The 19,174-nt window shown below is 41.8% G+C and overlaps 1 protein-coding gene across 2 annotated transcripts in view; it reads left to right on the top strand.

Annotated features, from left to right (window-relative positions):
* Positions 1-19,174, top strand: part of PEBP4 (phosphatidylethanolamine binding protein 4) — a 390,774-nt gene that overhangs the window by 19,920 nt on the left and 351,680 nt on the right. The window contains exon 1 of one of the 2 annotated variants that reach the window (XM_043986466.1): positions 8,068-8,201. The exons of the other annotated variant lie outside the window; for it this stretch is intronic. The gene's annotated coding sequence lies outside the window, so the exon portion shown is untranslated. Of the gene's footprint in view, positions 1-8,067; positions 8,202-19,174 lie in introns of those variants that run through there. 2 annotated transcript variants of the gene reach the window in all.

The raw sequence follows: 19,174 nt of genomic DNA, 5'->3' as shown, positions 1-19,174 counted from the left end.
TTTTTGGATGCAAGAATAAGGAATAACAAATGTATCCAGAGAACACAGAGTGGTTATGTAGCATGCTATATGGACCACCATCCACTCCAGAACATTTGTAGAAGGACATGGACAGCTGTCATATGGCATAAGAAAGCCCAGACGGGTCATCATCCTCTCTGATGATTGCAGAGCCAGTGAAACATGAAAGTGTCATTTATTATTGTTATTTAGACACGTGGGACTAGGAACTGAACTGAGGACTTGGAGTTTGTGGTCTGAGGATCTCTTCCTTCCCCTAACCACTTCCAGTTTACTAGATTTCTGCAACTTCAGGCATGGAATGTCTCTGGCGTCTATCCCCGTAGAATATAAATCCCTTGAAGACAGGGATTTCATTTTTGTCTTTGTATTCCTAGCCCCTGGCACAGTGCTTGGCATATGGTAGGTATTTAGGAAATACTTGTAAATTGGTTGATTATAGGAAGGGAGTATCAGGCCGTTCCCCTACCAATCCAACCTTTTACACACATCCCAAACCCCATCCAAGAGAAATTAAGACATAATCAGAGAAGAGCTTTCTGGCTTTGGAGATTTTTTTTTTTTAATTTCTGAGCTGGGGTTCTACGCCCCCTCCTCCACATCCCAGGCTCAGGAGAGAGGGCAGCCTCAGTTCCCCAGCCATCATGCCTGGGCAATATCAAGTGAAGAGTGAGAAGCTCTGAGGAGGAAGAGCTGCCAGATCACCCCCAAAATAGACTTGCTTTTCCACAGCTTTTCCACGAGGTGTTGGCATCTCTTCAGGGAGGAAAAAAAATAGAGATGCCTGTTAAATAAAGATTATAAAAAGTCCCAAATGCTCCCCACAGGTTGTTTTTTTTTTTTGTAGGGGTGATGAGGGTTAAGTGACTTGCCCAGGGTCACACAACTGGTAACTGTCAAGTGTCTGAGGCTGGATTTGAACTCAGGTACTCCTGAATCCAAAGCCAGTGCTTTATCCACTGCACCACCTAGCTGCCCCCCCCCCCCACAGGTTGTTTATGTAGCTGTGTATCCCAGGGAATGAGTGAAAGAAAGAGGTGGGGGAGGAAGGCCATGTGTCCAGGATGATCACTGTCTTTATAGCCAACACTGGAAGGGGGGTTGTAGGAGATGGCCGTCAGAAAGGCGAAAGGACTTTTGATTCATTCCAATAAAACAGGGCCCTCCCTCTAAGGTCCATCCTCAAAGAGATCCTGGGAGAAGAAGTGAACAAACCCCATAAACAGAGAGATGGAAGCATAGAAATAATTAAACCAAAGTTGTCAGGATACGAAAGCACGAGAACTTGAAGGAAAACAAAAGGAGAAAAACATGGACAAAAGGGGAAATTTCCATGTGGGGATGCTACTCCAAGAATCCTCAGGCAAAATCAATCAAAGGAGCCTTGGCAATCTATAGAATCTAGAGCTGGAAGGAACTGTGGAGATCTTCTCATCTAAAAACCCTTAAGGGAGGAAACGTTAAATTTGGAATAATAAAGCTGCAGTTAGGGTCTTGCCTCAGCTCTTTAATAGCTATGCCAGCTTGGACAAACTAACCTAATTGCACCTTAATTTCCTCATCTACTGGACCTTTGTTTCCTCGTTTATAAAATGAAGGGATTAGATGAGATGAGTTTTAAGGCCAGTTCTAGATCTATGTCTGTGATTCCAGATGTCCTAGAAAAGACTTGGCTGAGGTCAGATACTGTAATTAGTAGCAGATCTAGGATTGGAGCGCAAGGCCACAGATATGACTCAAACTTCTTGTCGCTGAGTCATTTCAGTCACGTTTGACTCTTTGTGACCCCATTTGGGGTTTCTAGGCAGAGATACTGGAGTGGTTTGCCTTTTCTTTCTTCAGCTCATATTACAGATGGGGAAACTGAGACAGGGTTAAGTGACTTGTCCAGGGTCACATAGCTAGTAAGTGTCTGAGTCTGGATTTGAACCCAAGGAGGTTTGAACTCAAGAAGTCTTCCTGACTCCAGGCCCAGCACTCTCTCCACTGTGCCATCTAGCTGCCTGACATGAACACATAAAGGCGTTTCAGTGTCTCAAGGCTGTAGCCATTCATAGTTGGTTTTGCCTTCCACACATCCAAATTTGAGATGAGGCTAGAAGGTCAATTGACACGGGAAGGAAGAAAGGGGGAAACAACAGCAGAAATACAACAGGGCAAAAGGAGGAAAAGAATCTGGCAAACAGGACTGATTGACTTTCACAAAGCAAGCTAGACAAGTTCTTTTGGGGGGGGGGCAATAAGGGTTGAGTGACTTGCCCAGGCTCACACAGCTAGTGTCAAGTGTCTGAGGTCAAATTTTAACTCAGGTCCTCCTGAATCCAGGGCCGGTGCTTTATCCACTGCGCCACCTAGCTGCCTTAGACAAGTTCTTAAGATGTCTGCTCACCAAGGTACTAGGTCACCTGGGCCAAGTTTCTAGACAAGGCAGGCCACTATTCATCTAACAATGAAAATAAATTCATGTTATCCTATAGGCCACTGTGGTCCTCTGGGGAAGTCTACGCTGGCTGTCCTAACATTTCAGTAAAAAGAATTTACCAAGCTCTCTACTAACTTTAATCCTTAATCTCTTCCCTGAGAAATTACTTATAGGGAATGCCAGCAAACAGACTTCTAGGGACTTTCTAAGAGATTCTAGGACTGAAAGAGATTTCAAGTTTTTCAATAGGTGCAGCTCTAGGTGGCATGTTGGAAAAAACACTGGGCCTGGAATCAGGAAGATGTCTTCCTGACTTCAAAACTGGCCTCAGATACCTACTAGTGATCAACTTAACCCTGTTTGCCTCAGTTCCTCATTTATTGTTTTTTGTCCTTTGTTCTCAAAGAGGACCATAGAGGTGATGTCATGACTTGCCTTGAATTGGATTTAAGTGAGGGAGTTACCAACTTCACTCTCTCAAGAGCTAACTGTGTCCAGTGGTAAGATATACATCAGGACAATTGGAGATGGTTGTAAAATGATCTGGAGAAGGAAATGGCAAACCACTCCAGTATCTTTGCCCAAAAAAACCCCAAAACCACAAAACCCAGATGGGGTCAGAGATGACTGAAAATGACTTCACAGCAACAAAAATTTCAATATGTCCTCTTATCTCTGCCTATAATATCTTCCAACTGATAAATCACATAATTTTACGGATGCAAATGACTTTATCTGATGCAATCCCCTTATTTTATAAATGAAGAAACTGTGGCTCTGAGAAGTAATTAGCCCAGGGTCACACAACTAGTAAGTGTCTGAGGCCAGGAAAAAGAGTCTTCCTGACTCTAGACCCAAGACTCTACTGTACCACCTAACTGCCTGTGACCAACATTAGGAAAGGACTAAATGGGTGTTCATAATTTAGGGAATGGCTGAACAAATTGGGGAATGATGTTGAATAAAATGGAATATCACTACCCTGCAAAAAGAGAAGAAAAAACAAAACAAACATGAAGAATTCAGGGAAACATGGAAACATGACCTGATGTTGAATGAAGCTGAGCAGAACCAAGAGAAGAAAATTCACCATGGTTACACTAATAATAATGTAAAATAAACACAACCAATTCAGATAAATTGCTGTGATGAACCTTGGCCATTGAGAACAGACAATGAAGCTCATTTCTCTCTTCTTGATAGAAAGGTAGGGGGTATGGGCCCAGAATGTTACATATGTCAGCCAGAAGCAGTCACTTTGTGGGTTAGTTGTGTTTAACTGTTTTTCTTGGTAGAAAGGGAGGGTTCAGTGAGATCAGTAAGAGTATTAGGAAATGCTTGCTGTATAAAAAACAAAAGGTGTCAATAAAACTTTTTAAAAAGGGAACAAGACTAATATGGAAATATGTGATTGTATATATGTATGTATACGTGTATATGTGTGTGTAGATGTAGATGTATAAAAAACAAATATCATGGGGCAGCTAGATGGCAAAGTTGATAAAGCACTGGCCCTGGATTCAGGAGGACCTGAGTTCAAATCCGCCCTTAGACACTTGACACTTACTAGCTATGTGACTGGGCAAGTCACTTAACCCTCATTGCCCCACAAAATAAATAAATAAAATAATCTGATTACTTGCTGTATTGGGGAAGGGGGAAGGAAAGGAGGAAGGGAGAAAAGTTTAGATCTCAAAACCTTACAAAAATTAATTTTGAAAACAATCTTTATATGCAATTGGAAAAGAAAATAAAGTGCTACCAAAAAATAAAAATAAAAGGGAACAAACTGAGTCAACAGGACTGCATATCACTTTCAGATGGGCAAAAGTTCTATTAAGCAGCAAGTATTTAGAAGCGTCTATTATGAGTCCGACACTGGGTTAAGCACTGGAGATATAAGGACAAAAACAATTAGTAAACCCTCCCTGCTCCCAGGGCACTTACATTCAGAAACATGTATAGTTATAGGTATGTACAAACAAATGTAAGGGAATGTTCTTGGAGAGACCTTCGCAAATGGGGAAATCAAGAAAGGCCTCATGCAGAAGGTAGCACTGGAGCTTTGAAAGAAACTAGAAATGCTAGGAAACAAAGTGAGGATGGAGTGTATTCCAGGTACTGAGGCCTGTGCAAAGGCACAGAGAGAAGGGTTGAAATGTTGACCAAACAGCTGGATGGCTTCATTGGCTGGATGGACCACACGGCATGTAAAAGGGTACCATATAGAATAACCCTAGAAAGGTAAGTTGGAGGCAGGTTGCATCTAAATACCACAGAAGACCCACCAAAAAAAAAAAAAAAAAAAGAGGGCAGCTAGGTAGTGCAGTAGATAAAGCACTGGCCCTGGATTCAGGAGGACCTGAGTTCAAATCTGGCCTCAGACACTTGACACTAGCTGTGTGACCCTGGGCAAGTCACTTAGCCCTCATTGCACTCCCCCCCCCAAAAAAAAACACAGAAGAGTTTGTATTTGAGCCTAAAGATAATAGGGTTCACCTAAAGTTTATGCTTAGACCTGTACTTTAGTGTTATCACTTGGGCATCTGGGTGATGGATGGATTGGACAGGGGAGATAATGGAAGCTACTGCGATTATCTAGGAGGGAGGTGATGAGGCCCTTGGTTTGGAGGGGATGGATGAGAGAGCAGGCAGAATCAACAAGATTTGATAGACGATTGGGTCTGGGGCCTGGAGAAAAGTAGGGAGTCAAAGATGATACTGAAGTTGCAAATTTGAAAGACTGCAAGGATGGCAATGCCCCCAAAAGTAAATATAGAAGTTCAGAAGAGGGTTGGATTTTGGTAAGCTCCAGTCCTTAAGGGTGGAAAGAGTTGGCCAGCAATATTGTTGAGGGGTCCACCAGCCATAGGAAATGAAGCCATGATGCAGAAGGAAACCAAAAAAATCAATCACTACTGTCAACCATGGATGGAGGCAAATGCATAGGAACATCTTTCCCCACCTCTCCACTCTTGGGTGGTGCAGTGGATAGAGCACTGGCCCTAAATTTGGTAGGATCTGAGTTCAAATCTAACTTCAGATACTTACTGACCCTGGGCAAGTCACTTAACCTCCCTCAGTCACAGTTTCCTCCTCTGTAAAAATGGAAATAATAACACCTACCTTACAATGCTGTTGTGAGGATCAGATGAGATAGCACCTGTAAAGTGCTTTGCAAACCTGTAGGAGCTCTATCATCATCACATCACCACCACCATCACCACCATCATCATCATCCCTACCATTATTACTAGTACTCAGGAGCAAGTCATGATGAACTCATGATTCAAAGCAGGGTCTCTGACCTGGGAAGCAGCATGGCAGCTGAGATACTCTGGCTTTGCAACAGTCTTCTTCCCTAGATTACAGTTGGGGGCTCTGAATGTTCCCATGCTTCAGTATAATGATGACATTTTCCCCTGGAAGACTGGTGGGGTCATGAGGGTGGCAGGGGAAAAATCCCCATCTGTCCAGGATAGAGCACTACTCTTAGGAAAAATGGGCAGGGAGGCATTGTGTGATGGGCTAAGTCTCTTCAGGCCCTCTAGAGAGGCTGACTACACACTTAGGCAGCTGGAATGTCCTGACAGATAGACCCAGACATGACCCCTGTCCCAGCAAAGCTTGCAACCAGACCAGGCACCGTGCCCATCACAACTGCTGCCAAGGGTCTCCTTACCCAAACTTCAGGTCCAGCTAGTACTCCAGCTTCCCATGGTCCAAATGAATGAACTCCAGGCCCTGAGAGCACCTTCAACTTCAGTTTCTTTTTTCAGTTCCATCCCCTGCTTCTGTTCCTACCTTGAAAGGAACACCAAACTGTGTTCATAATTCAGAGTTCTTCAAGAGTTTCTTGGAGAGGAATGGAAAGCTTGGGAACTCGTGGCTCTACAAAGGATGTGAATAATAGAGAAAAACCAGCCTGAGGGGTAGAGGGTGGGAAGAGAGCCAGACTTCTTTTTAGAGAAACAGGCTACTGTCACTCATGGGGGTAGGAACACCTATGGGGGGGGGGTCTTTCTTCCCTGGGACTGAGGTTGGTAGTGGAGGAAATGAGAGGACAGAAAATAAGGGGTAGGTATTCAAACGATAGCAATTAGCAGATGGAGGCAAAGTGTTATGAGGGAAACAGCCAGATTGGGGAGGGAACCAAGGGAAAGGGCAGACTCTTGGCACAGCTCTGTGCCCATGACCAGCTGTTGCTATGCTAGGCCCTTGAGAGTGATCTTTCACTTTAATAAGGATTAAACTGCCTAGTGGGGTGAGTGACTATAGCTCAATACAGGACCCTCCTGCTGTTTCCCCATCATGTGCTTGGTTCATACGGAGATGAAAGATTTCAGAAAGGCACATAATCCTGGGACTGACAGATCCCACCTCCATCCTGTCTTTATTACTCTCTCTCTCTGACTCTCTCTGTTTCTCTTTCTGTCTCTGTATCTCTGTCTCTGTCTGTCTCTCTGTCTCCCTCTCTCTGTCTATCTCTGTCTCTTTCTTTCTGTCTCCCTCTGTCTCTCTCTCTGTCTCCCTCTCCCTGTCTCTCTCTCCTCCAAGGCCCAAATGCTGCATTGTTGCTGCCTGGTGGTTACAGCTCCAGTGTTCCTTTCCTATTTCCGTACCATGTGCCTATTCTTCTCCCCTCCCAATCTCCTCCACCTTTCTCCTTCCCTCACCCCCCAAACTGGTTCCTACCTCCATGCATATGAATGAAATGATATGACTGTCTGGAGGAGGTCTCACTCAGAGCAGTGAGGGCTAACAGATTTGTGTGTCAGGGAGAGGGGGAAACAAATTTGGGGTTTTCCTCCTTGTTGGCTCTCCAAGGAGGTTGGCCTAACCTAGCACATTTCTCTGTCTAGAGGCCCCCCGGGGGGCAGGAGAAGGGGAGGGAATAATAGGTAGATAACATTGATTTTTAAGGGCCAGGATCCAGAGCACAGCCTATCATGAGGCCAACAAACTGGGACCCTGCTTACTGTAACTAAAGTTGTGGTTAGGAGGCCCTGCCTCCTGTGGAGAACATGGCCAGCTCCTTCCCTTTCCCAGCTTTGCTATCCTCAGTGATGCCCCACCCCCCACCTTGGTTTTGGGGGGGGTTCTGCTGGGGACAGGCAAGAGAGGACTTTTGACTGCCTGATTCTGTTGCCAGTTACTGAAGTGGGGACTCCAAGAGGAGCTGTGTTCAGGCTGCCCTGGTCTCTTCCTTTTACTCTGCCCCAGCTTCTCTCTTTCTCTCTGTCTTCATGACTCAGATTGATTTGAAATTTCACTCCCGGGCTGGGCTGTTTCTGACGCACATCCTGGGAGGCTGCCCCCACTCCAGGGAGCAGCACTTTCCCTCCTGCTCTGCCACCAGGGAGCTATTCTAGTTACCTGACCTGGAGAGGCCTCGGGAACATGGGCTGTTAGATAAGGTGAAAGCCTGCCCTCTCTGTAGCCCTGGGAACCTGGGAAGCCCCACAGGGGGCCCTCAGAAAGCAGGCTGCTGGGAAACATTCTGAGCTACACTGTTAGTTTAGAAGTGAGCAGCTGAGGAGAGAGAGAATAGTTGCTTTTAATTCCTAGACTTCCCACTGGTGTACTGTGTGCCTTGGGGAGAACTTAAAGCCTCAGTTCACCCCTCTGAAAAGTGGGTACCATAGAGATTCCAGGGAATTGAAACTTGAGTTGTCGAGATGCAGTTTGGTGTAATAGAATATGCTAGACTAGCAATTAACAGAACTGGGATCGAGATCCACTTCTGCCACTAATTTGGGTAAGTCACTTAATTTCTATGAACCTGTTTTCCTCTCTACAAAATGAGATAATATTACCTGCCCTGCCTCCTTCACAGGGTTGCTAAAAGGATAGAATGAGCTAATGGCCTCAATAATTTAGGTCTGGCAACCCCTTTAGGCAGAAGCAGATTAACAGAACAGCAGAGAGAAGTAGTCCTGAGTTACAGGTTCAAGAGTCCTCAAAGCTCATCTTCCATTTTACATTGAATTATAAATGATGACTTCCCTTTTTGAGGTGGAAGCCCTTGCAACTGTGTCGTCTCAGGGTCCCATGTGTGACATCCCTCAAAATCATTCAATGTAGTCAACTGACTGTGACAGGTTAGGGCTGATATGGAGTAGGAAAGGCAAGGGGGATGGAAGAAAGTGAATCAACCCATCACTTAAGGACCATTTTGTTGGAGCAGGTTGTATTATTCCAGAAAGGCAGATACCTACTGATGCAGTAGGTAGAGTCCTGGAATTTTCTCTCAGATACTACTAGCTGTGAGTCCCTGGACAAATCTCTCTTGGCCTCAGTTTCCTTATCTGTTAAATGGGAATATTAACAGGGTTGTAAGGATCAAATGTGATAACCCATGTAAACTGGTTTTTTTGTAAACCATAACATCCTGTATAAACTACATCACTATTATTTTCATCTACTAAGTGCCAAGCACTGTGTAAAGGAAATCAAGAATGACAAGTTTCCTCATTCTCCAGGTTTCAGCATGTTCTCACCCGATATGTTTGGATTATACACACCTTGAAGGAAAGAGGAGGAGAATCCCCACATAATCCTCTCTACCAACTCTTTTTCTATGAATTTCATATTGTAATTAACAATCCAGCAATGGACTTTCTTAGTGGAGGGTATAGTACTTCCTCAATCACCAGTGTCATACTCAGGCCAAGATCTCCAGGCCACATGTAGTAATTTTGTATTAATGGGGCCTCAGAAATAATTATAGAGGAAAAGGGGACTTAAACCTGGGACTGGGGCATCCCCAAAGGAGGCAATGTCAACTACTCAGTAAACAAACATTTATTAGCACCTACTATGTGCCAGGCACTGTGCTAAGATACAAGTATGAACAAGAAAAAGAAAGCCAATCCTTGCCTAGAAAGAGTTTACAATCTAATGAGGAAGACAACATACAAAAGAAAACTGAGGAGGGGGTGGCTAGGAGATGGGGGCCATGATGGAGATGTCCAAAGGAATTCAGTCAGGTCAGATATAAAGAAGTGGCTGGCTTAGGCCAGCCTCTCCTTAAAGAGATATCCCCCTTCAAATGGCTCTGCCCTCCAATGAGAGGGGCAGAAGGTACTGATGAGACAGGAATAACAAGGCTGATTAGAACTTGCAGATGATGAGATTTCCTAGGAATGAGGTTCCTGGGGCATAATGGCCTGATGGAAAAGTCCAAAGAAATCCAAAGAGTAGAACCCGGTCAGAAATTAAGTGTATATAGATAATCTTATTTTTGCATCACTTGTATATCTGTAAATAATATTTATCTATAATTAATTGTTCACTTTTGTAAAGGTCTGGTGACTGTCCATCAGAGGACCAGGTTAGCTAGGTTCATAAGTAGCTGATCATCAGGCTGGCTATAGAATAATTAAGTTGCACATCCTTAAGCCTCACCACACTAATGTTTCCCTAGATCAAGCCTGGCTATTATGATTTCCCTTGCTATAGGTGTGTAAAACAGCTGAACAGGCGTGGTACCCCTGCACCTATTCTTTTCTAGGCCTTAGAAGAGCATTTTTTCTTTAGAACCCACACAAGCTGACTATGAGATTTGTCTACCCTAGGTCTCTGGACTGAGGTTCCTTCTTCCAATTGAAAATTCATTCCCAGCTAGTCAGGGGAGTAATTTAGTCACCTAGATTATTTCCTTGACTGAATTTATTTAAGGGACATGCAAACAAGAAGTTAGTCTGATTCCCATCTTAGAATCTCAAGCCCTGGAACAGACCTCAGAAATGATGCAGTCCAACCCCTCTTTGTATAAGAATCTCATCAACAATGCCCTAATGGTTTCTCATCTGGTCTCTGCTTGTAGACCTCCAGTGACAAAGCAGCCAGTTCCATTTTTGAACAACTTGCATTCTTAGTGAAGCCTTGTGAGTTTTGGAGCCCCCTTATCCCAGCTCCCATTCTCACTGACAAATTGGGTCCCTAGGAGGCTGGCTAACTACATCTTCTCTTAAGGGTTCTACGGGTATGAACTCCTGAGGGACAGTGGGCTATCTTTCTAATGCTGTTGGCTTAAGCCCTTATTCCACCGTGTTCCCTTCAATTTCAATCACCTAATTATCTCTTCAATATCATCTAACCAGGCCAGGAAATATTTCCTCATTATCATTCATTAATGAGGCTGAAAAATTATGGCAAAATTTGGTTGCCTGGAGAAGTTTATCAGTATTATTTACCAGATCCCAATGGCATGCTTGCCTGGATTCTGGATAATGGCCAATGCTCTCCCAGTCACCAGTGGAGTGAAGCAGGGCCATGTGCTTGCTCCCATGCTTTTTAGCATGATGTTTTCAGTGATGTTGTTAGACGCCTTCAAGGAGGACAAAAAAGGCATCACGGTCAGCTACCACACTGATGGTAAATCAACTTGAAAGGCTACAAGTCAAGACTAAAGTGGAGGGAGCATTGATGCATGACATTTTGTTCACACATGATTGTACACTCAATGCAGCCTCTGAAGCTGAGATGCAACAAAGTATGGATTGATTCTCTGCTGCTTGTGATAATTTTGGTCTACCAATCAACACCAAGAAAAAAGAGAGGTTCTCCATCAGCCAGCACCACACCGTCCACACATGGAACTATTGGTTACAGCAAATGGAAAAATATTGAAAGCTGTGGATAAGTTTACTTACCTTGACAGTATATTGTCTAGGGATGTCCGTGTAGACGATAAGGTTGATGCTCGCATTGCCAGAGCTAGCTCAGTGCTTAGGAGGCTCTGAAGAAAAGTGTGGGAGAGAAGAGGTATTAGGCTGCCTACCAAACAGGGTCTACAGAGCTGTTGGGCTGACTAGGTCGTTGTATACCTTAGATACCAGACACTGAGGCCCCTTTTCAAGCTGAATTGCCAGGCATTTAAACTCTACTGCAGAGAGTGGAACTCCAATGAGCTGGCCACATTCTTTGAATGCCAAACTATGTTTGCCTAAAAGGCTATTTTCCAGAGAACTTACACAAGGCAAGCACTCACATGGAGATCAGAAGAAGCAATACAAGGACACTCTCAAGCTGTCTCTGAAAAACTCTGGAATCAATTGTGAGACATGAGACCAGTACTGGCACAGAACAGTCCAGCATAGCATGCCCTCATCGAAGAAGATGCTGTGCTCTATGAGTGAAGCAGAATCACAGCAGCTCAAAAGAAACGTGAGATGCACAAATTTAGAGACATCTCCACTCCAAATGTTCACATGGATTATTTCTGCCTTCATAGCTCCTATTGGTCTGATCAGCCACAGACGGACATATTGTACTTTGACCCCAACATAGTGATGTCATTTTGGTTCTCTTTGGGAACAAAGGAAAACCAACCAACCAATAATAAAGCACCTTTGATTAGTGCCTCGCTACAATTTAACAAACATTAATTATGTTTTACAAAGGTATGTTTACTGAGAAAATATAGCATAAATGCCTCCCTCCAATGGGAACATGTCCCTTATACCACCTTGGGCCCTGGGATGTGTGGACTTCAGTTTAAATCAGATGCCATTATGCACTTGCTCCACCAAGTACACTTCTTAATGGGGTTTAGGTGAGGGAAAAGTCTCCCTTCCTTGAAGGTTAGAGTCTCATTGCCATCTCTGTTTTCAATTGGGTTGTATCCTGAAGGTGTCTCCTGGGGCTTTCCTGGCAAACTGACCTCCCCTGCAGGCAAATTCTGGTATGGACTACCCTGGACCTCTAATCCTCTGACCTTTCAAATCTCAAGATATCATTCTGCTGCCAGTGCTCCTTCACCTAAGACCAGGGAAAAAATAGACATAATGGGGACAGAAACAACAGCTTCCATGCTTTTGAGGCCTGCTAATGGTCAATTTGGGGCCTTCTTCTCCCCCTGAAGGTTGACAGTAATTCACTTTTCTCACTCATACAAAATCAGAATGGAAAGAGAGGTCAAGATGTCTCTGGGAAAGAGGCTTAGGGAGTGGAGGAAGAGATGGGAGAGGAGCAGGGCAGTCAATGAATTTTACACTCATCAGAAAAGGCTCAAAGACCTTAAACTCATCAGAGCTGCCTCAAGGAGGGACTAACACACAAACCCAACTGGGTGGAGTAATCTATTTAATCTGGGCAGTAAATGAGCCTAACACTCATCAGAATTGGCTCAAAGACCTCAATCTCATTAGAATTGGCTCAAGGTAGGGGCAGCTAGGTGGCGCAGTGGATAGAGCACCGGCCCTGGAGTCAGGAGGACCTGAGTTCAAATCTGGCCTCAGACACTTAACACTTACTAGCTGTGTGACCCTGGGCAAGTCACTTAACCCCAATTGCCTCACTAAAAAAAAAATAATAATAATAAAAAGAATTGGCTCAAGGAGGGAATAATGTACACACTCAATTGGGTGAAGTAATCTCTCTAACCCTGCAGGAAGATAGGAGGGGAAGGGGATAAAGAGAGAGGGGCAAAAGAAGGAAGGGCAAAGTAGGTGAGGGGACAGACAGAAGCAAATCCCTTTTGAAGAGTGATAGGATGAAAGAAGATGGATAAAAGAATAAATATCATGGGGAAGGGAATAGCATGGCAGGGAAACAGTTAACAATAGTAATCATGAAAAAGAGAAAAGGGGGAAAATTGTACAAAAAATATTTATAGCAACTCTTGGTAGAGGCTAAGAATTGAGAATCAAGGGAATGTCCAGCAACTGAGGAATGATGGAAAAAGCTGTGCTATATGATTGTAGAGGAATGGTCTTGTGCTGCAGGAAATGACAAACAGGATGATCCCCGAAAAACCTGGAAAGACTAATGAACATCAATGTATAGTGAAGTGAGCAGAGCTGAAAGGACATTGTGTGTAGTGACAGCAGTATTGTTCAATGAGCAATTGTGAATGACTTAACTACTCTCAGCAGTGCAATGATCCAAGACAATCCCAAGGAACTAATGAGGAAGTTTACTATGCACCCCTATAGAAAGAACTGATAAAAAGAACACTTGTGGATTGTACATATATAACCTGGTTGTGATCTTGTGGAGGGGGGAGGAAAGGGAGGGAGGGAGGGAGAAAAATTTGGAACTCTACATCTTATGAAAATGAATGTTGAAAACTACCCTTACATGTAACTGGAAAATAAAATAAATGTTTGTTGCTGGAAAAAAAAAAAAAAGATGTCCCTGGGAGGGGGTGGGGCAGCTAGGTATCAAAGTGGTGCAGTGGATCGAGCACCAGCCCTGGGGTCAGGAGTACCTGAGTTCAAATCCGACCTCAGACACTTGACACTTAACTAGCTGCGTGACTCTGGTCAAGTCACTTAACCCCAATTGCCCCCCCCCACACACACACAGGATGTCCATGGGGGAACATTTTGTATGTAATCAGTTCTAGCTCAGCAGCTAATCAATATACTCATCTTCTAATGCAGTTAAGTTAGATGGTGCAATAGATAGAGAACTGGAAGAGTCAGGAAGACTCATTGTGGCTGGAGTTAGTGCTAATGGGATCCTGAGAGCTGATTGTTAAATTCTCAGTGAGAACACTCACATCTTGGAAAGGAGCAAATGACTACAAATCACAGCTTAATGTATTATTGTTTGTGGATTTGTCCAGATTTAAGAAAGTGATGAAGAAATGTGTTTATTATTATTATTAATAACAATGCATTATTATGCAGATTAAACTTAAAGTGTTTCATAAGCATATTCCCCACCGGCACCCCCCAAAACTAGATACTCCTGCTGTAACCCGAGTTTGAATCCTGCTTCGGGTATTTATTAGCTAGCTGTGTGATGGTGGGCAAGTCACTCAATATATCTTAGCCTCAGCTTTCTCATCTGTAAAATGAGCATAATAATAGCACATACCTCAAAGGGGGCAGCTAGATAGCATAATAGATAGAGTGCTAGAACTGGAGTCAGGAAGACTCATCTTCCCAAGTTCAAATCCAGCTTCAGACAGTTACTAGTTGTGTGACCCTGGGCAAGTAACTTAACCCTGTTTGCCTTCAGTTGTGGATTGTACATATACATCTGTACATCTGTAAAATGAGCTGGAGAAGGAAATGGCAAAACACTCCAGTATCTTTGGCAAGAAAACTTCAAATGAGGTCATGAAGAGTTTGGACAGGACCAAACAACAACAACAACAACAAAAACAACAAACAACAACAGGTAATTATTAGGTTCAAACAAGATAACCCACCTAAAGCATCTTGCAAACTTTGAAGCACTATATCAATGCTAGCTATTATTGTTATTATTATTATTACTATTATTTGACAAGAAGTAGTCATAAAATGCTAAAATAAAGTCCTAAATATGCTCTGAAAGAGAAAGCCAGCCCCTCTGCCCCCACCCACCCACCCCCTCCATTCTGCATCATCACAAACTTCCAAATCAGGCTCTTCAACCTCCCACCTGGGTGTACATGAGGCAAAATGCTACATGAGCTCAAAAGAGGAGACTAGGAAGTTTTCCGTATATTAAAGTTAAATCAGATTCTCTGCAGTTTCCACCCATGGTGCCTTAGTCTGTTCTCTTGAACAAAGAACGACTCTAATCTGTCTTCCTTTAAATAAAAAACACAAAGAAAAAAGTCTCTCTTTATGTAAGAGCTGGTTGAATTTATCAAATCAATCACTGCTTGAAAGGAAACACCCAACTATCTCTTTGTACAGATGACGTGACTGTATACTTGGAAAATCCTAGAGATTCAACTAAAAAATTAGTTGAAATAACAATTTTAGCAAAGTAGAAGAATATAAAATAAACCTATATAAATCATCAGTGTTTCTATATATCGCCAACAAAACCCTGAAAGAAGAGATCATAAGAGATATTTCAGGGGGCAGCTAGGTGGCGCAGTGGATAAAGCACTGACCTTGGATTCAGGAGGACATGAGTTCAAACCTGGCCTCAGACACTTGACACTTCCTAGCTGTGCGACCCTGGGCAAGTCACCTAACCCTCATTGCCCTGCCCCCCCCCAAAGAGATATTTCATTTAAAATAACCATAGACAATATAAAATACCAAAGAATATATCTGCCAGGAGAAACCGACAGCATATGTGAATCAATGAGTAATTAATATAATTATTACATTTACATATACAATACCTAAATTCTATATCATATACTATTTTAATAATTATAATAAATAATTATAACACTTTTTTTCAAATAAAGTCAGATGTAAATAATTGGAGAAATATTGTTTATAGGTAGTCCAAGCCAATATAATAAAAAGGATAATTCTACCTAATCTACTTACTCAGTGCCACCCCAATTAGACTACCAAAATTATTTTATTGAGCTAGAAAAAATAACAATATTTATTCAGAAGGGGGAAAGGTCAAGAATATAAAAGGAATTAATGAAAAAAAATAAAGGAAGCAAATCTAACAATACCAGACCTTAAACTATTATAAAGTGGTAATTATCAAAACTATGTGGTAGTGGTAAAGAAACAGAATAGAGGATCATCGGAATAGAGTATATTCTAAGTGCATAGTAGTAAATTATTATAGTAATCTTGCATTCGATAAACTGAAATATCTAAGCTTTTGGGATAAGAACTCACATTTGATAAAAATTGCTGGAAAAACTGAAAAGCAGTCTAACAAAAACTAGGCATAGATCAAGACCTTCCACTATTTACCAACATAACATAAAAAATGACCTAGCTATAAAGGGAAATATAAGCAAATTAGAAAAGTATGAAACATAGTAGCTATCATATTTATGGATAGGAGAAGAATTTATGAATAAACAAGAAATAGAGATGATTGTGAGATATAAATGGATAATTTTCATTACATTAAATTAAAAAAGGTTTTATGCAAATAAAACAAAGATTAGAGCCAACTTTAGAAGGAAAGCAGAAAATTAGGGGAAAAATATAAACTTTATCTCAGATAAAGGCTTCATCTCTCAAATATATGGAGAATTGAGTCAAATTTATAAGAATACAAGTCCAATTGATAGATGATTGAAGGATATGAACAGGTAGTTTTTGGAAGAAGAAATTAAAGCTATTTATAGTCATAGGAAAAATGGTCTAAATCATCATTGATTCATATCAAAACAGTTTTGAAGTATCATCTCACACCTAACAGGTTGGCTAAAATGATAGAAGGGAGAAATGACAAATGCTAGAGAGGATGCAGAAATATTGGGACATTAATACGCTGTTGGTGGAACTGTGAACTGATCAAACCATTTTGGAGAGCAATCTGGAATTATGCCCTTTGACCCAGAAATACCTCTATTTTGGGTCTATTTCCCAAGGTGATCAGGGGAAAAGGAAAATAATCTATATGTTCTAAAATATTTATAGCAGCTCTCTGTGGTGGTAAAGAACTGGAAATACCCATCAATTGGAGAATGGCTAAGTTGTGGTATATGATCATGATAGAATATTACTCTGCTGTAAGAAATGATGAGCAGGTTGATTTTAGAAAAAGTGGAAAGATTTGCATGAAATAATGCAGAATGAAATGAGCACAAATAAGAGAATTCTGTAAACAGCAACAGCAATATTGTTTGAAGAGTAACTGTGAATGACTAAGCTATTCTGAGTAATATAAACATTCAAATTAACTACAATGGATTTATGAAGGAAAATGCTATCCACCTCCAGAGAAACAGCTGATATATGAAAGAATGTATTGTATGGTTCTCATTTTTTCTTTCTGTATTTATGTGTGCATATATACATATATGTGTGTATATCTATAGTTCTATCTGTCTGTTTATCTATCTATCTATCTATCTATCTATCTATCTATCTATCTATCTATCTATCTATCATCTATCTATCTATCTATCTATTTATATATCTGTTGGCCTTCTCTAATGTGGGGTTGGGAGGGAGACAACTCAGAAATCAAAAACACCCCCCCCCCCGCCCCATTAAATTTTTTAAAAGATCTTAAAAAATAAAAAAAGAAAGAAAAGAAACACCCAGAGAGGAAAGAACTGGGTAATGGAGGAAGAGGAGGGCTAATGACCCTAGACTGAGTTTATCTTATACATTAGGTGAACGAGGTGGGATCTCAGTTATGTCAACAGGTGGCAAATCTGTCTTCTGCCTCACTTGCTACCTGTTTCAGGAAAAGAGTTACTTGTAGCTTACTTAAGTGTCTCAGAGTCCACCCCCTCTAGTGGTAGAGATAGAAATAGGCATTTTGTAGGCAGGAAAAGAGAAGTCAGAACACCTGCTGTAACTTGGGAAGGGGTTAAGTCTGTGTGTTTGAATTAACTGAATTGGAGGGAGAAAGGGGAGTATGGAAAGCCAGACCTGAGACTGCACTGTCCTTGGTACTTTGACACCATCTCCTTTTCTCAGAGCCCTTCTAAGCCCCAGGGTTCTCTCTCTTATGTGTCTGTGCATTTGTTTTTGTTTTCCCTATTACATCAGGGATCATAGGATCATAGATTTATAGCTGGAAAGGACCTTAGATGTCAATGAGTCCAACCCCTTCCTTTTACAGACGAGCAAACTGAGAAGTAAGTGACTTACACAGATAATAAATTCCTGAATCGAGATTTGAACCCAGATCTCTCCCATTTGTAAGATATGTATGTCTATATGTATTGTCTAAATGTAGCTTGTCAATATTGTCTGATGAAGAACTGTGAATGCCTTAACTATTCTCAACAATACAATGATCCAAGATAATCCCAAAGGACTATTGATGAAGGATACTATCTACTGCCAAAGAAAGAAATGATATTGGTGGAACACAGACTGAATCATGTTATTTTTCACTTTCTTTCATTTTTTCTTTTATTCAAGTTTTCTTGTACAAAATGACTAATACGGTAATGTTTTACATAATTGCACATGTTAAACCTATATCTGATTGCTTACCACCTCAGGGAGGAGGGCAGGGAGGGAAGGAAGGATAAAATTTGGAACTTGAAACTTTAAATTAAAATGTTTATTACTTAAAAAAAAGTAAATGTAGCTTGTGAGAAAAATTGATAGATATCTGCAATCTTACCCACCTTTCTCCAAGAGAGACTATGATTCTTGCCTTGAGGGTCACAGGAGAATTTGGTCACAAAGTTGGGTGCTCTTTTCTTCACTCTCTGAGTGGGGTATTAGAATAGAATTATATCTATAAGTCTCCCTAAATATTTCTCATCTAGAGGCTAAATAGGTTTGGGTTGGGGCAAGGGGCTGGGTTATAGGCAATTGGGGTTAAATGACTTGCCCAGGGTCACACAGCTAGTGTCTGTGAAGTTACATTTGAACTTAGGCCCTCTTGAGTGCAGGGCTGATACTCTATCCATTTTGGCACCTAGCTGCTTCTAGAGGTTAAATATTGTTTGTCCATCATTCTCGAAGAAGACTATGACATCACTTGCAGTGAATTAGATTTAAGTAAGGGAGGACTATGCAAAGTCACCAGTCTCACTCTCTCCTCCAGAGTCATCTGGGTCCAGTGGGAAGACATATAAAATGACTGGAGATGGCCCTGGATTTTTAAGGCAATTGGGTTAAGTGACTTGCTCAGGGTCACACAGCTAGTAAGTCTCTGAGGTGAGACTTGAACTCAGGTTCTCCCTACTTTAGGGCCAGGGTCCTATCCACTGTGCCACCAGCTGGCCAGAGGTTAAATGGGTTTTAAACAAAAGCTGATTGATTTGTTGCTAGCCTTTAAGGGGAAGAAGGTATCCCCAAGCTTATTCCTGTCTGTTTTGACCCTTTCCATCAAACACAGATTACTCAAAAGACCATTACAAATAGTAAGTTGTGAGCA

This window comes from Dromiciops gliroides, chromosome 2 (assembly GCF_019393635.1).
Source record: "Dromiciops gliroides isolate mDroGli1 chromosome 2, mDroGli1.pri, whole genome shotgun sequence".
Lineage (NCBI taxonomy): Eukaryota > Metazoa > Chordata > Mammalia > Microbiotheria > Microbiotheriidae > Dromiciops > Dromiciops gliroides.
This window is presented reverse-complemented; position numbering and strand designations above follow the sequence as displayed.